Consider the following 13,752-nt stretch of genomic DNA (forward strand, 5'->3'; position numbering starts at 1 on the left):
CCAGACCTCTTTCCATGGTTAAATGTGGTGGTTCGCACAATCAGTTTTGTGCGAATACCGCCATCCATCCACGGTTTCTTGTTAGGGTTAGGTTTTAATAGTCACAGTGGGTACAACATCTCCAATGCACTTCTTTATAAACTCACTCACCGAGTCAGTGGATAGATTTATGTTGTTATCTGAGGCTGACTGGAACATATCCCAGTCTGCGTGATCAAAACAATCTTGAAGCCTGGATTCCGATTGGTCAGACCAGCGTTGAATGGTTCTAGTCACTGGTACATTCTGTTTGAATTTCTGCCTATAAGACGATAGGAGCAAGATAGTGTCGTGGTCGGATTTGCCCAAGGGAGGGCAGGGGAGGGCTTTGTATTAGAGGTCGACCGATTCAACATGGCCGATTAATTAGGGCCGATTTCAAGTTTTCACAACAATCGGTAATCGGCATTTTTGGACGCCGATTATGGCCGATTACATTGCACTCCAAGGGAAGACTGCGTGGCAGGCTGACCACCTGTTAAGCGAGTGCAGCAAGGAGCCAAGATAAGTTGCTAGCTAGCATTAAACTTATCTTATAAAAAACAATCAATCAATCTTAACATAATCACTAGTTAACTACACATGGTTGATGATATTACTAGTTTAACTAGCTTGTCCGGCGTTGCAAATAATCAATGCGTTGCCTGTTAATTTATCATCGAATCACAGCCTACTTCGCCAAACGGGTGATGATTTAACAAGCGCATTCATGAAAAAAGCACTGTCATTGCACCAATGTACCTAACCATAAACATCAATGCCTTTCTTAAAATCAATACACAAGTATATTTTTTTAAACCTGCATATTTAGTTAAAATAAATTCATGTTAGCAGGCAATATTAACTAGGGAAATTGTGTCACTTCTCTTGTGTTCGTGCAAGCAGAGTCAGGGTATATACAGCAGTTTGGACACCTGGCTTGTTGCGAACTGTGTGAAGACCATTTCTTCCTAACAAAGACCGTAATTAATTTGCCAGAATTGTAAATAATTATGACATAACATTGAAGGTTGTGCAATGTAACAGTAATATTTAGACTTATGGATGTCACCCGTTAGATAAAAACCTGAACGGTTCTGTATTTCACTGAAAGAATCAAATGTTTTGTTTTCGAAATGATAGTTTCCAGATTTGACAATATTAATGACCTAAGGCTCGTATTTCTGTGTGTTTATTATATTATAATTAAGTCTATGATTTGATATTTTATAGAGCATTCTGACTGAGCAGTGGTAGGCTGCAGCAGGCTCGTAAGCATTCATTCAAATAGCACTTTCCTGTGTTTGCCAGCAGCTCTTCACAATGCTTGAAGCACAGCGCTGTTCATGACTTCAAGCCTATCAACTCCTGAGATTAGGTTGGCAATACTATAGTGCCTATAAGAACATCCAATAGTCAAAGGTATATGAAATACAAATGGTATAGAGAGAAATTGTCCTATATTTCCTATAATAACTACAACCTAAAACTTCTTAACTGGGAATATTGAAGACTCACGTTAAAAAGAACCACCAGCTTTCATATGTTCTCATGTTCTGAGCAAGGAACTTAAGCGTTAGCCTTTTTACATGGCACATATTGCAGTTTTAATTTCTTCTCCAACACTGTGTTGTTGTATTATTTAAACCAAATTGAACATGTTTCATTATTTATTTGAGACTAAATTGATTTTTATTTATTTATTATATTAAGTTAAAATAAGTGTTCATTCAGTATTGTTGTAATTGTCATTATTACAAATATATACTATATAAAGATCGTCCGATTAATCGGTATCGGCGTTGAAAAATCATAATCGATCGACCTCTACTTTCTATGCATTGCGGAAGTTAGAGTAACAGTGATCGAGTTTATTACACCTGCGCATTGTGCAATCTAATCTATATGCTGATAGAATTTAGGTAGCTTTGTTCTCAAATTTGCTTTGTTAAAATCCTCAGCTACAGTAAATGCAGCCTCAGGATATATGGTTTCCAGTTTACATAGAGTCCAGTGAAGTTCCTTGAGGGCCGTCTTGGTGTCTGCTTGAGGGGGAATGTATACTGATGTGGCGATAACTGACGAGAATTGTCTTGGGAGATAATATGGCTGGCATTTGATTGTAAGGAATTCTAGGTCGGGTGAGTAAAGGACTTGTGTTCCTGTATGTTGTTATGATTACACCATGAGTGATTAATTATGACGCATACATCCCCGCCCTTCCTCTTCCCAGAGAGGAGTTTATCTCTGTTGGCACGATGCATGGAGAAGCCCGGTAGCTGAACCGATTCCAACAACATATCCCGAGAGAGCCATGTTTCGTGAAACAGAGAATGTTAGAATCTCTAATTTCTCTCTGGAAGGCAACCCTTGCTCGAATTTCATCTACCTTGTTTTCAAGAGACTGGACATTGGCGAGTAGTATACTCGAAAGCGGTGGGCGATGTGCACGTCTACGGAGCCTGACCAGGAGGCCGCTCCATTTGCCCCTTCTGCGGCGCCGTTGTTTTGGGTCGGCTTCTGGGATTAGGTCCATTGTCCTGGGTGGTGGTCCAAACAGAGGATCCGCTTCGGGAAAGTCGTATTCCTGGTCATAATATTGGTAAGTTGACGTCGCTTTTATATCCAATAGTTCTTCCCGGCTGTATGTAATAAGACTTAAGATTTCCTGGGGTAACAGTAAGAAATAATACATAAATAAATAAAATACTGCATAATTTCCTAAGGACTCGAAGCGAGGCGACCATCTCTGTCGGCACCATCTTTCAATCCTAGAGCTAAAGGCTCTGAATTTAAGAATGGACAATCTGACAACGCTCTGAATTTACGAATGCCTAGAGTGCACTATAGCACTCCTTGATTGAATTTACGAACACACCAGTAATAAAAGCAATTATAAACTGCACCAGGTGAAAGTAGATATTCAAAAATTAGCTGTGAGCTATCTAGTGGACCAATACTCAGATGATCTATTGAAACAGAAAGGAATGGAATATTAGTAGTTGGGTAGTTTTGTTATTAAAAATGCAATACTTTGTTCATTTGCAAAGGGCTTTAGAGAGAATGCAAGGTACAGTATCAGATGAATAACCTCAAGGTAAAGACTTAGAGTCGCTGTTTGATGCCCTCTGTGATGCACAGTAGAGCACTGGTTTCTGTACAGGCACCGGTATGAGAAGTCCATCAACAATAACACTTTCAGGCAAGTCTCTCTATTTTTCCACACATTTGCATCTTCACACAACCACACAAAACAGTGGTTGTTTTTCTATTGGTAGAATGTGGTGTATGAAATGTAGGTGGTCTATAGTGGCTGTATCATGTAGTTTATAGATGGACATCATCGCTGCACTAAGACTAATTTCCCCCTCGAGGGCAATAAAGTTGATCGTGCCTATAGCATCGGCCTTGAAGGTAATCATCTCTCCCTGTAAATCCTCACGTATTACATGGTCTGTCTATGTGGCTCCAGGAAATGTATAGGACAAATGGGAGAAGTGTCATGTGTACCAGCCTCCCGACCCCCAGTCCACATCCCTATACTTCCACCCTAACCCGAACCCCAGTCCAGACCAGACATCAACAAGTTAATGAAATGCGGGAGGAGTGTAAAATATATAGATAATCCATACAGGCAGTAAAAGGAGAGCCCTTCGAGAGGATAGGAGCTGTTTTAAAAGGGTGTATAACCCATTGACTTGAAAAGAACTCAATCTCCCAGGTATTGACTATTCACCTGTAAAAACAAATAGTCTGTATGGTGGATCCTCTGATAAAGGTTCATGATAGGTTCAAGACAGAGTTTAGCCTAGAGGGTAACATTTAGACGCCTGCAATAGAAACATCATTTATATTGCGTTATATACAGTTATAGCCCCTTTTGTTTTGGGGTTATACAATTATTGGCATCCAGAATGCTTGCACTGAGCCAAATTCGTCAAACCCGAATACTCCGGTTTAAAAGCCTATATTTGAAATAATCTAGAGATGAATTTTATATAGGAGACAACTTTCAACCTGTCTCTGTCAGATTTTGCCCATCTTGCAAAAAAGAGCCACTGCCGTAGCCTACCGTGTCTAGGGATATGAGAGAGAGAGAGAGAGAGAGAGAGAGAGACCGAGAGACCGTTGGACAAGTAATTCATTGTAAGGGAAGGTTTAAAATGCTTTTTTTTTTTTATCCACACAACATGCACCGTGAATAAACATTAGGCTAGCTAGCCTATAATATGGATGGACATTACAGCATAGCCGACAATAGCCGGGAAGCCCAAATTCGCCGCGCACTCCAACATTTACAAAAATAAATGCTGAATAAATATTTGTCTAAGTGTCTGTACAAACATTGAAATATCATTCATGATTATCACACCTACCCGCTGTGTTCGGCTTGTGTCCATTGGCAGAGAACTTCCCCACATTTCGATATCAGTTATGAAAGCGCATATTGGTCAACATAAAATACATGATCCAGTCTACTCCGTCCTCTGTATAAATGGTCCTAACATGGTTACTTGACTTTATACCAGGACAGGTGCACTCAGTCCCAGGTAACGTCACGTGCTTTACTTCTGAACCATTAGGAGCAAGTTTGAAGGTTTGGTAAACTTGCTGCACACCCGCATAGAATAATCAAAATACTGAACAATACTATGATTGTTTTAAATCGAAGGAACTGACATTAACAAAATAACCCACTCAACCGGACGAGACTCACGATAGAGCAGTTGGAAAAGACGCCGCGGATTTGAGAAGAGCCCAGCGTGAATGAATGGGGGTTGCTGCTCTGTGATAATTCCAATGTTACGTCTCTCCTCTGACTGTCTTGGAGTCGGACACCGCTCTGCTCACGCGACAAAATCGCGCTCCGCGCTGTGCTCCCTGCTCTGCTTCGCTTCTTCCCGGAATTGACTTCTGCTTCCAACAGCCAATTCAAGTAGCTCACACTGTGATTGCAGAATAATAAAACAAATCATGAGGCATACAAATCATTAAATGCGCACAAGTGAATTGTAGGCGTACAAATAAAATATAGGTTATGCATAATTCGAGTTTGGAACTTTCTGTTAGTTATAAAATATCGACGGGATAAACACAGCTAGGACTACTACAGTTATGTTACTGCATTATTAAATGGTTATAGCCTCCTCATTGTCCTATAATGGTGTAGGACTACCGTAGACTACGGTGTAGGCCTATGAAATAAATGGTTTAGAGTCCACCAAATTGAGGGAAACCTAATAGATGAGGGGAAGTGGACGATGGTGAGGCAGTTGGTCCTCCTTGATTGATAGGTGTGATGATCGATACCTAACTTACAACGCAGGTTGAAGCCAGGCACAGAAATACATCATTTGTCTGTTCATTTCAGTGCTCGAGTCTGTTACAACATATATCAATACCATAGGACCCATCTGCGTCACAAGGCTGTAATTGCTTAATGTGTTTGATGGATGAAGAAACAAAGCAAACCCGGATAATGATTACGTCACTAATGAGGGTCGGAAGGATGGACCTCTGTAGACGAACAGCCTGGTAACCGATGAGGGTTGACAAAGGGCAGGTGATGACACAGGCCTTTTTACACTGATACTGCTATGCCTATTCACCAGCACACCATTGACTGGAATGAACAATTGCCACACTCAGTGGGGACTGGATTGAGTTAGCCTTTCAATAAATATTACAGCAAATACAAATAGAGAAATAGAGAGTTGGGGCCAGGAGTTTTTCCTGACCCGGTAACTCTGGACACTAGTTATGATGAGGTCTAACTATGAGAGCTTGAGCATTGGTGCCTTTCACTGTAAAGTCCATCAGTCAGCAGCTGACTGGTCCTAGTCCCTCACCTCTAGAGGGAGACAGAGAAGTCTATCCTACTGTTCAGTGATGATTAAAAGGGTTAACTAGCTGTTACCACTATGGCATATCAATGAAATAAAATCCTTTTGTGGTGAAGGATGACTCGGGATATGATGTAATTCAGCTTCACCTGAAGATGTGAGCCCCAGTGGAATAATTTTACTGATAAAAATGCAAAACTTTGTTGAGGATAGAGTTAATTGGATTTTCTACATTGGGACATCACAAAGTCTCATCTCAAAGAAAACATCCCTCAGAAGTATCCAGCAAGAGATAATGAGTAGTTAGATGAGATCTGGAGGAAATGCCTCCTTTTGTCTAGGCTTGATTCGTAACGTCCCTCAGACATTTAAATGTCTCTGTAACTTTATGATGGTACCAAAATGTCTCACCTTTGGTGGAAAAGATAAAGTTTTAGAGACTGTTCCCTAAAATAAACATTTTTGGGGGGTTTGCCTGGAGCTAACCTTGTCCCCAGCCTCAAATTGCTGAGAGAAAGCTGACTTGTGGACAAGATTAACCTTGAACTATATAAAATGGGAAGAGATTAAGTTGTGTTGGAAAGAGTTATAGTCTATTGATTGACTGTTAATTACTTCTAAAGGCTTTTATGTCCTCAGGAGGTTTTCTGAGTGCATATTACAGGTTTACCTCTTCCTACCACCCTGTACAAGAAAGCAACAAATCAGCAGAAACTAGATTACACTAAAATGAGTAAACGTGAATTACATTACAGCACTATTAAACGGTCCCTACGGTTTGTGACATTGATGAATTACGGTGTTTAGAATGTGCCACATCAGCTTGGGAGGAGGTACAACATTAACTTTGGTTCCACTGTCACCACTCCTCCTGTCCAACCAACCCCTTTTAGGGAGAATCTACTGACTCCATGAGGCTCGTTGTGAGTTTCTAAACCCATGACTATGTTTACACACTCTCAGGGTCGTGTCGGAGGTTTAGGATGGAGGGATGGAAGAGCATGAAGAGGCAGAGAAGGGAAAGTAAGATGAGGGAAAGCCATGGACAAAGAATAGAAGAGAGGAAGACTCAGTCTGAATGGAATACAGTGGTCCTGTAAGGCTCAGTTGGTAGATCATGGCGCTCAGAACGCCAGGATTGTGGGTTTGATTTCTAGGACCACACATACGTAAAATGTAGGCACCCATGACTGTAAGTCTATTTGGATAAAAGTGTCCGCTACGTGGTATATATCATTATTATTATTCTGGTCTGCTTATACAGTATTTGGGCTCAAGAGTGGCGCAGCGATCAAAGGCACAGAATCTCAGCATCGCAGTGCTAGAGGCGTCACTACAGACACCCTGGGAGACCCATAGGGCGGCGCACAATTGGCCCAGCATCTTCCGGGGTTTGGCTGGTGTAGACCGTCATTGTAAATACAGATTTGATCTTAAATAAAGGTAGTTTAAATAAAGGTAAAATATAATTTATATTTCTAATTTCCTATTTTCACATGTACAAGTGTGTATTAATACACAGGTGTGAATTGTAAATGTGCTTTTTTGCATTTCCCAGAGAGTGGGGTCATGGCCATGGTCTGCCATTATCAACGGCCACCCTGGAGCAATTAGGGTTAAGTGCCTTGCTCTAGGGCACATCGGCAGAATTTTCACCTTGTCGGCTCAGGCATTCAAACAAACAACCTTTCGGTTACTGGCACATTGATCTAACCGCTATGCTACCTACCTAATCATTTATAGTCTGTTGTGAGTCCAAAATGGCACCCTATTCCTAATATAGTGTACTACTTTTAACCAGATGGCCAGTTAAAAGAAGTGCACGATAGCGAATAGGGTGCCATTTAAACCACTGTGTTTCCACTGAGGTTAAACATGCAGTTCTGTTTGTTCTGAACTAATGACTCATAATGATGCTGCTCTCAGTATTAGGTATTGATTAACCAGACTAGGCTGTTCCCAGCCATTACGGATCAATGATACACAGGATGAGGAGAGTTTAAACCTTTAGAATGGTACTACCACAGCAGGCTCTCTTACAATGTCATGCTGGCCAACCACACTGGAAACATCTCCTAATTAGGAATAATCAAGGAAAATATGACGCATTAGCTTGAGGAGATAACGCTAGTGTTCAGGTCACGGGCAAATCATAAAAGCTTGGGTCACTGAACCATCACCCTCGCTTGCTGTTTGGACTAATCCCAGTTAATCCAGATGTCAGATGTTTACATAGTCTATCCACAAGAGATTATGTTTGGACAAACCATGCCCTCTTTAGTAGTACGTCAAAATATCACTTCTTCAGTTCTGCTCTGTGCAAATGGAGGCACAAACACGATGACCACATTTTCACTGTAATTGTGGTGCTTCTTGACCCATATTAAATTGACACAATCATAATTAGCTCCAGAACAGTGCCGACACGGTCTGGCTATGCATTATAATGTTTAGATTAGTTTGTATTATTGTGTTGCTTTATTCTCTATGTACACATACTGTACACACACACACACACACACACGCACGCAAACACACACACACACACACACACACACACACACACACACACACACACACACACACACACACACACACACACACACACACACACACACACACACACACACACACACACACACACACACACACACACACACACACACACACACACACACAGTACCAGTCAAAAGTTTGGACACACCTAGTCATTCAAGGGTTTTTCTTAATTTTTAAAAATGTTCTACATTGTAGAATAATAGTGAAGACATCAAAACTATGAAATAACATAGGCAATCATGTAGTAACTAAAAACTTGTTAAACAAATCAAAATATATTATATATTTGAGATTCTTCAAAGTAGCCACCATTTGCCTTGATGACAGCTTTGCACACTGAGCACTTGTTGGCTCCTTTTCCTTCACTCTGCGGTCCAACTCATCCCAAACCATCTCAATTGGTTTAGGTTGGGTGATTGTTGAGGCCAGGTCATCTGATGCAGCACTCCATCACTCCCCTTCTTGGTCAAATAGTCCATACACAGCCTGGAGATGTGTTGGGTCATTGTATTGATGAAAAACAAATGATAATCCCACTAAGCACAAACCGTATCACCACATAATGCTGTGGTAGCCATGCTGGTTAAGTGTGCCTTGAATTCTAAATATATCACTGACAGTGTCACCAGCAAAGCACCCCCACACCATCACACCTCCTCCTCCATGCTTCACGGTGGGAACCACACATGCTGAGATCATCCGTTCACCGACTCTGCGTCTCACAAAGACACAGTGGTTGGTACTAAAAATCTCAAATTTGGACTCGTCAGACCAAAGAGATTTCCGTCGGGTGTAATGTCCATTGCTTGTGTTTCTTGGCCCAAGCAAGTCTCTTCTTATTATTGGTGTCCTTTAGTAGTGATTTCTTTGCGGCAATTCGACCACGAAGGCCTGATTCATGCAGTCTCTTCTAAACAGTTAATGTTGAGATGTGTCTGTTACTTGAACTCTGTGAAGCATTTTATTTGGACTGCAATCTGAGGATGGTAACTCTAATGAACTTATCCTCTGCAGCAGAGGTAACTCTGGGTCTTCCTTTCCTGTGACGGTCCTCATGAGAGACAGTTTCCTCATCATTATAAAAGTTCTGGAAATTTTTCGCATTGACCGACCTTCATGTCTTAAGTAATGATGGATTGTAATTTCTCTTTGCTTATTTGAGCTGTTCTTGCCATAATATGGACTTGGACTTTTACCAAATAGGGCTATATTCTGTATACCACCCCTACCTTCTCACAATACAACTGATTGGCTCAAATGCATTAAGAAGGAAAGAAATTCCACAAATGAACTTTTAACAAGGCACACCTGTTAATTGAAATACATTCCAGGTGACTACCTCATGAAGCTGGTTGAGAGAATGCGAAGAGTGTGCAGAGTTGTCATCAAGGCAAAGGTGGGCTACTTTGAAGAATCTCAAATATAAAATATATTTTGATTTGTTTAACACATTTTTGGTTACTACATGATTCCAGATGTGTTATTTCATGGTTTTGGAGACTTCACTATTATTCTACAATGTAGATAAAAGTAAAAAATTAAGAAAAACCCTTGAATGAGTAGTTGTGTCCAAACTTTTGACTGGTACTGTACAGACACACACACGCACACTCAATATTTCACAAATGCATTTCATGGGCACACATAATAATTAGAAATATTCACACAAATAAACCGACACCCACACAAACGTGAAGTACAAACCTCTATTCTAAATAACATTTATTACCAAATCTGCCTTTTATTCTGGCTAAGCTTTCAACCTTATTTCCTTCTACTTCGACAAGAAAATCATGGAGAGAAACTATCACTTAAAGGCAGCATTCAAATGAATTATAACAAGCTAATAAAAATTAATAGCCACAACCATTTGAATAAAGTGTCCATTTGGATAATGTATGTCTGAATCATAGATCATTTCTCATTTTCAACTGCTCTACTGTTCAACTGCTCTGCTCTAATGTTACTTCCGTAATGACTTGGAGCTGGGAGTGCGTTCAGCAGGGACCTTGGAGGAGAGAGTTGACTGGAGCTGAGTTGAGGCGAGAAATGTTCATTCCTGCTCTTTACTCAAGGTTGGAGCTCAACTAGGATCAAATCCAATGACATACCGTGGGTCTAAACAGGAAGACGGGTTGCCATTCCTTGTATTCTGTCACATGACACGAAGTACAAGGAGTGGAATGTTAGCTAAACAGAGACTGGCAACCAGGCTACTATACAGGTCTTAGAAGGAATCCTCTGTGGGTTATATCTGAGATCTGAATATAATGACGAGATGCCCATGTCTCCGCCCTAACAATAGAAGTCATTGTCCTAAAGGCGGGAAGGCAGGCGACAAGTTGAGGTCCAATTTAAGCCCATAGGAACGCATTGGTCTTATTTTGGACAGATGTTCGGCGAGAGTGACATCTCTGGCTTTGCCTCTGCTTCTCTGGTTATATTCATAAAGACCCAACAGCCACCAACCACTAACAGAGACCAGCTTTGCATATAAATCCATAACCCTTGTAAATATGCCTCATAAAAAAATGCACTGCATCCAGTTCCATTAAACTTTAATTGATTAGATGAAAAGTAGGCAAGCACATTCAAACACACTTTCACAAACATGGTACCAGGTATAGATTCTATATTGTCAAACCTAAGAATAGAAGTGCAAACATGTAGTAGAAATTAACAGGTATACGGCAGCTAAAGATCTATGTTTCCTCAATTCTTTATTATTAAGTGTCTCAGTATTTCCTAACTAGATAACTGCATTGCCTGCACGACCCTCGTTCACAGGACAAGGAGCACAATAATGTCATCTCTTCCTATAATCTCAGCTTCAATTCTCAGAACCTCTTTATCTGTAACCTCTTGAAAGACGATGATGTAAACACACCTGACCACGGGGGCCATCACGACAGGACTACTGAGACGCTACGGAGTGTGTGTTTGTTTTACTGGAGCGCTGAGAGTTGGAGAGCAAGAGAAGAGGAGAGAAGAGGAGCAAAAGAGAGAGATGAGAGGGGGAACTGTGGCATGTCTCCGGGAGGAGTGTGTGTGTGTGTGTGTAGTTTTGTGGCACATCTCAGAGAAAAGTGTGTGTGAGGTTTGTAAAGTAGACATGAAGGTGCAGAAGAGATTCAATAATGCATAATCTTACTGAGAGGATGCGTGTGATGTCAGAACCCTTCCTCTCTTGATTGGTCCTGTCTGAAAGGGAGACTTGTGTTGTGTAATACTGAAGAGCGTTGTCTGCACTGAGGGACGAGTATCACGCAGGAGTGATGCCATCTGACGTAAGACAATGACAGAAGAGAGGAGAGTGAAAGAGAAGAACCCTGGTAATTAGTAGGTAGGCCTACTGTACACAATAAGAACAAGCTCTCTCTGTGGCGGACAAATAAATTATATTCCTGAGATGAATCGTGACTCATGTCCAGCTAAAAAGGAAAGATTGGAATTCACTCACCCAAATGTATTTACAGTAAAGTATTTACAATGAAATAAATCCAGTTTATTTACAACTCATGCCACTACAGTAGCCTGCAGTTTTTACAAGAGGCAGTGCTGACCCTCCACCTTCTACAAAAAGACAACGTCACAGTAAAGGACCCAGACTTTTTGGTAGGCTGCTGCTGTGGGCGTCATCATCCTCCTCCTCCTCCTTTCTCCACCTCACATTTAACCACCAAACCGTATACTGTAGGCTACAGCTACTGTCATGGGTCCTGTAATGTATGGACGGTGATTGGAATCATGTATCACAGTGTGACGACAACAGCATTCGAGACCTCAGCACTGTGCACTGCTAGTTTTTCCGTGAGGCTCAAGTATTCAAGCACATACTGTGTAAGTTTCCAAGAAGCTGGTGAAGCCAACATTTATTAAGGGGCTACATAGTACTTGAAAATGAAAACCATGATGATCTCTCACGTCCAAACAGCCTCAAAAAAAAAAGCCTCAAAGTCTCTCTAAATATCTCCAGGCTCTATGCTACCCTAGAAGCTTCTCATAAACTGAGCCGGTCTGGAGTGGTTTGCACTTTGGGGACTATGGCATTGGTTCCATTGCACTAGGAAAGCTACACTGAACAAAAATATAAACGCAACATGTAAAGTACTGATCCCATGTATCATAAGCTGAAATAAAAGATCCCAGACATTTTCCACATGCACAAAAAACGTATTACCTCCCTGTAAGTGAGCATTTCTCCTTTGCCAAGATAATCCATCCACCTGAAAGGTGTGGCATATCAAGAAGCTGATTAAACAGCATGATTATTACTTAGGTGCACCTTGTGCTGGGGACAATAACAGGCCACTGTAAAATGTGCAGTTTTGTCTCATAACACATTGTCATAGATGTCTCAAGTTTTGGGGGAGCGTGCAATTGGCATGCCGACTGCAGGAATGTCCACCAGAGCTGTTTCCAGATAATTTAATCTTAATTTCTCTACCATAAGCCGCCTCCCAATGCCGTTTAGAGAGTTTGGTAGTATGTCCAACAGGCCTGTAACGGCTTTCGTTGTCGGATGAGGAAGAGTAGTTGGACCAAAGCGCAGCGTGGTAAGTGTTCATGTTTGTTTATTGAACTGAACACTAATACAAAATAACAAGAAAATAAATTAAACCGAAACAGTCCTGTAAAGTGCAAACACTAAACAGAAAATAACTACCCACAAAACCCATGTGGGAAAAAGCTACCTAAGTATGGTTCCCAATCAGAGACAACGATAGACAGCTGTCCCTGATTGAGGACCATACCCGGCCAAAACAAAAAAATACAAAACATAGAAAAGGGACATAGAATGCCCACCCAAATCACACCCTGACCATACCAAAATAGAGACATAAAAAGCTCTCTTACGGTCAGGGCGTGACAAGGCCTCACATCTTTAGACCACGTGTAACCATGCCAGCCCAGGACCTCCACATTCAGCTTCTTCATCTGCGGGATCGTCTGAGACCAGCCACCCAGATAGCTGATTAAACTGTGTTTGCACAACCAAATAATAATTTCTGCACAAACTGTAATAAACCGTCTCAGGGAAGGTCATCTGCGTGCTCGTCGTCCTCACCAACTTCAGTGGGCAAATGATCATCTTCAATGACCACTGGCATGCTGGAGAAGTGTGCTCTTCAAGGATGAATCCCGGTTTCAACTGTATTAGACAGATGGCAATTCACGCATATGGCATCATGTGGGCGAGCGGTTTGCTGATCAAATCAAGCTTTATTTATACAGCACATTTCAGACATGGAATTCAACACAATGTGCTCACAGGAAATATTTAGTACAAAACAAACATAAGAGGAAAAATAACAAAAGAATAACAATGAAA

General features: G+C 41.2%; 1 protein-coding gene across 1 annotated transcript in view; it reads right to left on the reverse strand.

Moving 5' to 3' along the window:
* The window catches only part of LOC110496374 (potassium voltage-gated channel subfamily G member 2), a 33,536-nt gene extending 28,587 nt beyond the window's left edge, over positions 1 to 4,949 (reverse strand). Inside the window, exon 1 of the mRNA XM_021572235.2 lies at positions 4,395 to 4,949. The gene's annotated coding sequence lies outside the window, so the exon portion shown is untranslated. The remainder of the gene's footprint in view (positions 1 to 4,394) is intronic.
* Between the last annotated feature and the right edge of the window lie 8,803 nt (positions 4,950 to 13,752).

The sequence above is a fragment of the Oncorhynchus mykiss genome, chromosome 18, assembly GCF_013265735.2.
Source record: "Oncorhynchus mykiss isolate Arlee chromosome 18, USDA_OmykA_1.1, whole genome shotgun sequence".
Taxonomy (NCBI): domain Eukaryota; kingdom Metazoa; phylum Chordata; class Actinopteri; order Salmoniformes; family Salmonidae; genus Oncorhynchus; species Oncorhynchus mykiss.